The sequence below is a fragment of the Microtus pennsylvanicus genome, chromosome 1, assembly GCF_037038515.1.
Source record: "Microtus pennsylvanicus isolate mMicPen1 chromosome 1, mMicPen1.hap1, whole genome shotgun sequence".
Classification (NCBI taxonomy): domain Eukaryota; kingdom Metazoa; phylum Chordata; class Mammalia; order Rodentia; family Cricetidae; genus Microtus; species Microtus pennsylvanicus.
In genome coordinates, this window is record NC_134579.1 from 713,619 (window position 1) to 723,495 (window position 9,877).

Genomic DNA, 9,877 nt, shown 5'->3' on the forward strand with positions numbered 1-9,877 from the left:
CTGCCACTCAACCGCAGAGGGCGGCGTGGTGTGGAGCGAGAATCTGCACAGATGTGGTTCTGCTTCCCATCGCCCAGACCTTTCCCCGGGCTCAGCTAGGCCTGAGAGCGAGTCCCGCAGAAGTATAGTACTTGGCATGGGCGGGAGAGGAGAAAACGTGTAAAACCATAGTCAACTTTTTTTTTTTTTTTTTAAAGTCCAGAGGCATTATTTGGCAAAGAAAGTGTGATCCTGGCCCTGACTCTTAGCTTTCTGTTGTTCTGGAGAGATGAACACCCACCCCCCCTCTACCGCATGAATTTGTGATTACTGTCCTCAGGATCAGAGAGCCAGAGGCATTTGCTAATCAATACTTGAAGTGACCTTTTTAAATTCACTTGGAATTTATAGCTATGGAAGTAAATTGTACTAATTGAAAGATATTGTATAGACACGTTCTCTCATATTTATATTGCTCCCCAATGGTCAGGCTACCAATACAGCAATTTTAAATTCTACAGAATTTTTGTCAGTCTTTCAAGCTGTCTGTTTCCACCGTCCTATTTCTCAAGGGATGACTTTCATGACAAACTTGTATTTAAAAAATTTCATCTCTACATTTTTTTTTATTAAAGTTCATCTCTTCATTTCACTTGTTAGCATAATTGTGAGATGTTATTTTACCTTTTCCCTGGCTAGAGGTATGTTTAACTACCATATTTAGTGATTTAATTTGGCCTAATAATTTGACTATGGAGATGAAAAAAGAGACTGAAAGGAATTCTGTTAAAGAGATGATGGTAAAGACACCTGTACGTGCATTATCATGGAGTGCTTTTTCTTTTGCCTTTCCAAATTCCCAGGTGTTCATAACATGGAATGAGGCATAATTCTGGCCTCCTGGCTCTTGCAAGGCAAAAATCAAACCGAATGAACAAAACTTATACACTCCTATGTATATGGTAATATATATATATATATATATATATATATATATATGATAATACATGTGTGTATATCGGTTTGTTTTATATATATACATGTATATATAGCAATTGCATGAATGTCCTCGTTAAAATAGATAATGGAAATATGTTATATTTACTTTGTGGTCTAGGAAAATTAAAATCTGTATAGTTCATCTTCAAAAAGTTACTTTGTCTAGTGGTTTTGAGGAATAAAGAAAAGTATTTATGTCTGACCAATAGCAAGTGTTTAATAAATACTTTCCTTTGTCCTGAATCCCTGAAGCGGTTGTCCTTTAACTTCAGACTCAAAGTGCATTAAACACTTCTCTTTGATCCTGAATGTTGTGATTTGACAGAATATGGATGTCTATTTGCTTATGCAATGTTTTTCCCTTAGACATAGCTAGATTTTTTTTTGCCCTTTTTAAGCTGAGTTCAGTTTTTCTTGATAAAAAACATTTGAAAGAAACTAGAAATATAAGAGACAGACTGAACAACCAGCTTTACAGTAAGCTTAGATGATATTTCACAAATATTTTATTGGTCTTCATAATTTTATGTCTGTTTTGTCTGCTTATATGTGTACACACCACATGAGTACTTGCTTCATGAAGAGGACAGAAAGGGGCACCATATCTACTGTGACTGGAATTAGAGATGGTTGTGAGCCATCACGTGTGTGTTAGTTCCTCTGCAAGAGCCACAAGTGCTTCAAATCACTGGGCCATCTCTGCACCCCCAACTAAGATGATTTTCACAGCAAAAGGCAAACAATTATTTTAGGGAAGTGTAGTTGATTGTAGATTGCCTTGGCGGGTTACTTAGTCTAGGGGTTGTAACCCGCCTGGCAGTTCAGTTATTCCAGGGTCCCGGAGAGGCACTATCTGGAAGATAGGAGCTGAGAGAGTGGAATGAGGCTATGCTAAGTTTGTCAGAGCCTCCGTTTATTAGAGATGGGGTACAGCTTATATAGGGTAAGGAGTTGGGGGGTGGGCACAGGGGCCTGGGCTCTTGCTGCATGGTTCATGTTGGTCACGTGGTCCAGGAGGTTACCTTCGGTCAGGTCACGTAGGCCAGGAAGTCACAACTAGGAGATGACACACCTAGTTCTCTAGATAGTTTGGAATGTGGGGCGGGTTCCCCTAACAGATAGCTCTCCATTAACAGCCAATTTGGGTGTGGGGTAGGCTCTGTCAATAGAACGATTCTTAACACAATTATGGGTGTGGGGTTCTCTGCAGACTCCCCAGGGTGATGGTTCCTGCAATAATCCTAGGAGGAAATGGCTCCTGACAGTTGATATGCTATTTTGTTGTTATTAAAGAGTTCACACCTAAACTAAATTTTCTTTGGCAATCTAGGAAATGTTGAAAAGATGAACCCTAAAACAATGTAAATATTTCAGATGTTTACATCTAGTGTTTTGATGATTGGCAGCTGTAACTTATCTTGAGTATACCCAGAAACATGACTTTTAATTATTCCATTTGACTTATAAAGTTAGTGTGACTTTCTTGATTTTATTGTGAGCACAGCAAGCTTTTAAAACAGTATGCAATTTTCTCAAGTCTACTTAAGACACGTCTAAGAGAGTTTCAGACATCTTTTTACCACCTTTCATATCAAAGTGGCTTGTTGGAGGTATGGTTCAACAATCATAAAAGAGAGATACATTGGTTTTGTTACTTCTACTCAACTCAGAATAGTGCAGATGTATTTTCTTATCAACAACTTCTAAGGAATCTGAAAATTCCCTGATTTATAGTTTGTTGGAAATTTTGCAATGGGTAGTGATGTAAAGATTTGTTAGAGCAGTTGATATTGTGTGTGTGCCGTATGTGCATGTGAAAAAAATTACCTCTGTAATACATAATTTTATTCATCGAAGTCTTATAAAATATTTGTCAGTATAAAATCACTACAAAGCTGGGCGGTGGTGGCACACGCCTTTAATCCCAGCACTAGGGAGGCAGAGGCAGGCGGATCTCTGGGAGTTCAAGACCAGCCTGGTCTACAAGAGCTAGTTCCAGGACAGGCACCAAAGCTACAGAGAAACCCTGTCTCGAAAAACAAAACAAAACAAAAAATCACTACAAAAATATGCATCCGTTCATTATAGTGATATGTGTGAATTTATGTCTAGACCTCAAAGTCTAATTATTTTGAAAAATTACAAGGGGTGGAGGGAGAGGAGAAGGTAAGGGGGAAAAAGAGCAGTAGGAATTGGGAAGATCGAGTTGGGTGAAGGACAGAGAGGGAGAACAAGGAAAGAGATATCTTGATAGAAGGAGCCATTATGGGGTTAATGAGAAGTCTGGCACTAGGGAAATTCCCAGGAAGTCACAAGAATGACCACAGCTAAGACTCTAAGCAATAGTGGAGTGGGTTCCTGAACTGCCCTTTCCCTGTAAGCAGATTGAAGACTATCTTAATTGTCATCATAGAAACTTTCATCCTTTAATTGATGGAAGCAAATGCAGAGATGCAGCTAAGCACTGGGTGTAGTTCCTGGAGTCTAGTCGGGGAGAGAGAGGGGGGGGAGGAGCAATAATATGAGCAAAGAGATGAAGACCATAATGAAGATATCCACCGAAACAGCTGACTCTCTACTGCCACCTGGGGAACCTGCATAGGACTGAACTATGCCCTCTGAATGTGGGTAACAGTTGTGTGACTGGGCAGTTTGTGGGGTGACTGGCCATGGAACCAGTATTTACCCCTAGTGCATTTATCCCTAGGGCTTTTTGAAGCCCATTCCCTATGGAGGGATACCTTGCTCAGCCTAGATATAGGGACAAAGAGCTTGGTCCTGCCTCAAGTAATCTGACAGACTTTGTTGACTCACCATGGGAAGCCTCACCCTCCCTGAGGAATGGTTGGGGAGGGGGTTTAGGGGAAGGTGGTTGGAGTGGGAAGAGGGAAGGAAGAGGGAACTGGGATTGGTATGTAAAATAATAAGATTGTTTTAAAAAAGTAAAAAATTAAGATTAAATACATAAAAAATTTGTATGTTTTGCATACAGAATTATAAATCTTCTAAACAATTCCTAGAAGTATATACTTAAAAGTAAATTTCAATAATATACTTGTATATAACAGTTCAAAACATCACAAATTCAACCACGAAAACTGTAACTTTTATTTGGTAATATGTATTTTAATAAACAGCTTTCTCCATTTGTAAGACCCTGATAATGCCTTTTAGGAAATGATAGAAAATAAATACAATAATTAGCAATTTGTACTCTGTACAAAAATCTTACTATGTTGTTCAGCAGGTCGTTTTGCTAAACACCATATTCTTTCAGCAAATATATGACATACATAATGCAATTTACCATAAACAATCCCTCATATTGAAAACTGGACATTCTCTAACACCCATTAGCTTGTATGCATGCCAGCACATGAAAATTTACATGGACTATTATAGTAGATTTTTATAAGATGAAAAATAGTACCACTTTCCAATCACTCTGGACTGTTTCACTGCTGTGATCAAGTAGGTAGTAGGTGGGATTGCAGTTCGATTACTTACATTTGTGTCTCTACCATATTGTAATTACAACTAAAAAGAAAACATAGACTGTGTAAGCAACCTGGGAGGAAACATATATGCCCTAAATAGTGATATGATTCCAAACTGAGAAAACCTAATGTGGTGCTGCCCTTCCTTGTAGGGTCACAAGCAGATCTATACCCTCTTGCAAGAAAAGATGGCTATAATGCTAACATTTGAGGATAAATGGCTTCAAGTCAGTTTACAAAGACAAGTCTTTACATGTCTTTAACATATGGACAGAAAATATTTTGGCTTCAGTTTTTAATTAGTCAAATATAATCTTTGTGATGGATTAAATATGTCATTCTAGACAGATGTTATCTTGTTATTTTATAGAAATACACTACTTAGCTGGGCGGTGGTGGTGCATGTCTTTAATCCCAGTATTTGGGAGGCAGGGCAAGTAGATCTCTGTGAATTTGAGTCAAGCCTGATCTGCATACAAAACGAGTTCCAGGACAGTCAAGACTGTCACACAGAGAAACCCTATCTCAAAACACAAAAAATTAAAATGAAAGAAATATACAATTTAGTATTATTTTAGGATTTGTTTTGCAAAGACTTTCATATTTAATATTTTGAGTGCATTGAAATGTCTACCATTTAACTTTTGAGGTGTCCACTAAATAAAGTGTTGATGCAGATAAACATTTACATGTATACTTACATTTTATATTTTGGTTATGCTAGAACTGCAAAAATCTGGACAACAATCTTATCCCATTAGTCACAATCTAATTTCACATAAAGCCCAAAGAAGATATATGCATCTTTAAATTCCCACATGTCAGATACAGCTTATCCAGAAATGAAGCACCACGCACTGTTAAAAAAAAAAATCCTGTCTATTAAGTTGAGGGGGACAATGAACAAAACAACCTTATATTGCCCTTGTACTTCTAAATGGCAAAAATATTTTAGTGCTTTCTATTGGAAACAAAACAAGTAATTTATCCTAGAAGGTTAATATCTGCATAACTTTTTTTCTTTTTAAAATTTTTATGGGAGTTTAACACCACCAATAGAATTTGAAAATATTGACAGCCTAAATAAACACCATACCTCTTTCAAGACTAAAGTAATTTTAATTTTTATAGCTTTTCAAATAGAATATATACGAAGTATTGCTGTCATATACCCTGTAATAGGCAAGCATACATAAGAAAACAGAAGAAATACTCACACCCTTGAGAAGTCCTCAATCTCTATGATCTGGACAAAGAAGACTCTTTAGAGTCCTTGAAAAACCTACTGTCAGGACTTCTAATAAGATATATATGATGAAGATGCCTTTGAGATATTTTATGTTTTCCTCACTGTTTATTATACATAAAATTCAATCAAATCTGTGTATACAAATTATATGTATTCACCTTTCTACTTTAACAAATTACATACCTCTTTTTCAACCTCCTCTTCCTTCCCAAACCCTACAATGACTTTTCTTGTTCATATCAAACTACTCAGAAAACATCTTTGCCTTTTACCACAGATCTACCAATTTAGCTGCACAGTGCATAATCCCTTCCCTTGCATTGGAGTCCTGTGGACCTGTTCCTTTTAAAAGTAACCTTTACACTTTGCTTGAATACCAACAAACCTTCTACCTCTTCAGCCTCTTTCTGTAATTATCTTCTCTCCTGCATAATCAGTTTCCAGTCTGCCAAATCACTCTCATTAGTATGTAAATATGCTCTAACATCCTTCATCTAAACAAAACAGAAAACAAAGCCCAGAATTCTCTTGACCCCAGAGCTCTTTTGCTACAGTCCTATTTCTCCTGACTTCTGTCACAACAAATACTTCTGAAGACTTGTTCACAGATTCCAGTTCCAATTTGTATTTCTCTTCTCAGTCCTTTCCAGGCAGGCTTTGACTTCACTGTTTCGTCGAGACTGCCCTCAGTAAGGACTTTAGAGAGCGCGTTCTGGACAAAGTTGCCATATCCAATGACTTTGTTGTGATCTTGACTCATTTTTCTTTTCTCTTAGACTTATTTTTGTTATTTTTAACTTTGTATGTATATGTATCTGTGTATGTGCACATGTGTGGGAATGCTTCCAGAGATCAGAAGAGGGCTTCAGATTCCCTGGAGCTACAGTGATAGGCAACTGTTGTGAGCTCCTGAATGCCGGTGCTAAAACCAAACTCAGGTACTCTGCCAGAGCAGTATACACTGTTAAGCCATCACTCTAGCCCTGGTCTTGACTTAAAACACTCAATCAACGGTATTTCTCTTTTCTGTACCTTATCTTTTTACTTCGTGGCTTACTTTGGTCACTTCTTGTTCTCTGCCTAAACCCTAAGCACTGAAATTTTTTTAAAGCTCAGTCCTGGGTATCGTTTTCTATCTACTGTAAAGGGTTCTTGGTTTGAAAATATAAATGCTGCTATATAGACTATTGAATGTCAATTCTGATCTTCAGTCTTAGGAGCTCTTTTAAACTCTCAGATACAGCGGTTTACAACTGTATGTATATGTGCACACTTGTGTGTGCCTGTGCATGTAGAGGACAGATGACAATCTGAGTGTCCTTCCTCAGCTGCTGAGACGGGTCTTTCACTAACCTGGAACTTACGGCTGAACTGGCTGACCAGCGAGCCTCAGGGATCTTCTTGACTACATCTACCAGCTGTGGGATTATGTTAGGTTTTGGAAAACAGGGATCCTTGGGCTTAAACTCGTTATCAAGCTTGCAAGTGCTGAGTTATCTCCCAGACCACAGCCGCCTACATAATAGTTCCACTTGAATATCTACTGTTTATTTCTGGCACCGCGTAGCCAAAACCAAACTTGATTTTCCCCTCCAATGCTCCTACACACTGTCATTAAATTAATTGCTGGTTCCCCAAATGCAAATTTAGTTTTGTCTTTTCTGTCTCTTCATCCCTCATTCCCAATCCCAATTCCAATTACTGATGAGTAAACCTGGTTTTAAATCATCCCAAACTCTTCAACTTGTCTCTGTCTTCAGCATATCTACTCTAACATGAGCTACCCTTTTTATTAAACTACTGCAGCCTTGTTCACGCACTTTGATTCTGTATTTTTCCTTACTACTACTGCTATACGTACTCTCTGTATTCTCCCACACTCCAAATTCCTGACTGTTAGCTCCTCCTTCTACCTGTAACTCTGTCCTTGCTTCTCTCATGGATGTTTCTTCTATGTTTTTCCAGATTGAAGTTTGATATCATATCTGTACCAATTTATTTTACCACTTACTGTAACATGTATGTAACATGATTGTCACAACACATGGGATTGTGTATCTTTACTATTAAAATGTCAATTTTATGCTATTGGCCCTTGCTTGTCTTGTCCATCTGTAATCCTTAGTGCATTGCTGGATGTCTGTATTTATAATAAACACATTTAAAATAAATCTGCATGTAAGTATATATACTTATTTTAATAAGTTGAGTGATTTTTACAGTTTTGGGTGAGTAAACTGACATTATTTTCTTTATTTCCCTATTGTTTTAAATATTACATAGTACAGATAGGATACAAAATTAGGCATATCATGTTATTCTCAGCATTTACATTAAATTATAGATAATTCTATATTTAATGTAGAGTGGTTAAAGTTGTAAAATAGGAGAATGCAGTTTTTTAACTTTTTCAGAGGGCTTTGGAAACTTGGAAAGAGATTAAACAGATTATATAAAATTGAATATTTATTTGCTTCTGTTTGAACATCCTATTCAGTGAAATGTTAAACACAAGATAAACATAAGTTAAAAAATTACTAGAAAAATTAAACATTACTATACAAAATTCACTTTCTTCTTGTGGAAAGCAAAGCAATTTGCTTTTTCTAGCTGACCTTATAGGATAACTGACTAGTGTAAGATAAAAGAAGAATCCTTTGAAAAAAGAAATTGTAGCTACTATGATGACATTTGGTTTCAACTTTTCGAGAACTGAAAAGTTCCTAACGTTATGTGATTGGATGAAAATATAAAACATGCAGCTGCAATTCTGGTACTCAATTCTGTACTTTCAGCCCCCCAGGGACAGCAGTGGAGGATACTGAAGACAGCCTGGGCTACTTGGGGAGACTCGATTTCAAAAAATGGACTAAAGAAAACCATTGCCTTCTTTAAATCCAAGCTCTTAAGGAGTGACTCTGAAAGCAACGGGGGAAATAAAGAATATAAGTACTTAAAGTTCAAGGGTGACTCATAAAAACAAAAGTATCTCATAAAATTTATAGGAAGATACCACATTTTAAAAACATTTAATATTGTGTAAAATATAAGTAACTAGTTAAGAGTATGTTGAATGTAAACCCTTTCATGTCAGCTCTTCAATATCTTTTAGATACTCTTTTAAAAAAATTTATGACAGAAGTAAAAAATAAATCCATGAATTGGGTAATTCACTAACATGTATAAAATATTTTGACAGTCACATTTCATGAATTAATATTTTAAAAACATTTTGCTTACATTTCTTAGAAATCAATGCATTAATAGAAGAACATTAAAATACGACCACAGCCTTCTAGTATATTTTAAAAAATAGTTGTTTAATTTGGGTGTTTTCATAAGATATTTTTTCTAGTTCAATGTCAATATATATTTTCACAAAAATGAGTAGAGTTATTTACATTAAATATTCACATCCTCAAAATGCATTTGTTTCAAAATTACAAGCGAGAACAACATGACGTAATGTTAACTGATTCTTTTCTGATAGTTTTCTTTTTAAATGAAGTAACCACTTTAACATAAACTATTCTTTTTCCTAGCTTTTGGCTTGCTTGTATGTAACATTCTGTATTAAAGTTATAATTATTGATATGCTTGAAACCTTTCATGTATGCTGTTATTACAAGTAAAGCCAACATTTTAGCAACAATTGCTAGTTGAAAATTACCCTTTCAAAACAAAATTAAAACTGTTGATATTTTCTTTGCACACAAAATGAAAACTAAGTTAATGGAAAAGAAAATCTCCCAAAGGTATTTATATTCTACACACAGGTTTTCAATGTCACAATCTGGGGGGGGGTCATAATAACGAAATGATTAGTATGATAACAGAAATGAAACACATTCAGTGACCTTTAAAATCAAGCTTTCCTCATGTTCATTTCTGTTACTACCATTCCAATAGTGTGCCCCTCTCACTGAAAATGCTACCATTGCAAGTTTTATTTATATTTTTCCACTCTCAAAGAACTAATTAAAAACTATGAAATTGAACAGAAGCTCCATGCTTTTAAATAAAGAAAATGAGAGATTTGCATAGTATCAATATATTAATATAATTTCCCTTGAAGAACAACTATAGTACAGGAAGAGAGAACATATTAAATTAAAAGTTCCCATGAAAAACATTCATATACATTAAACTTTGC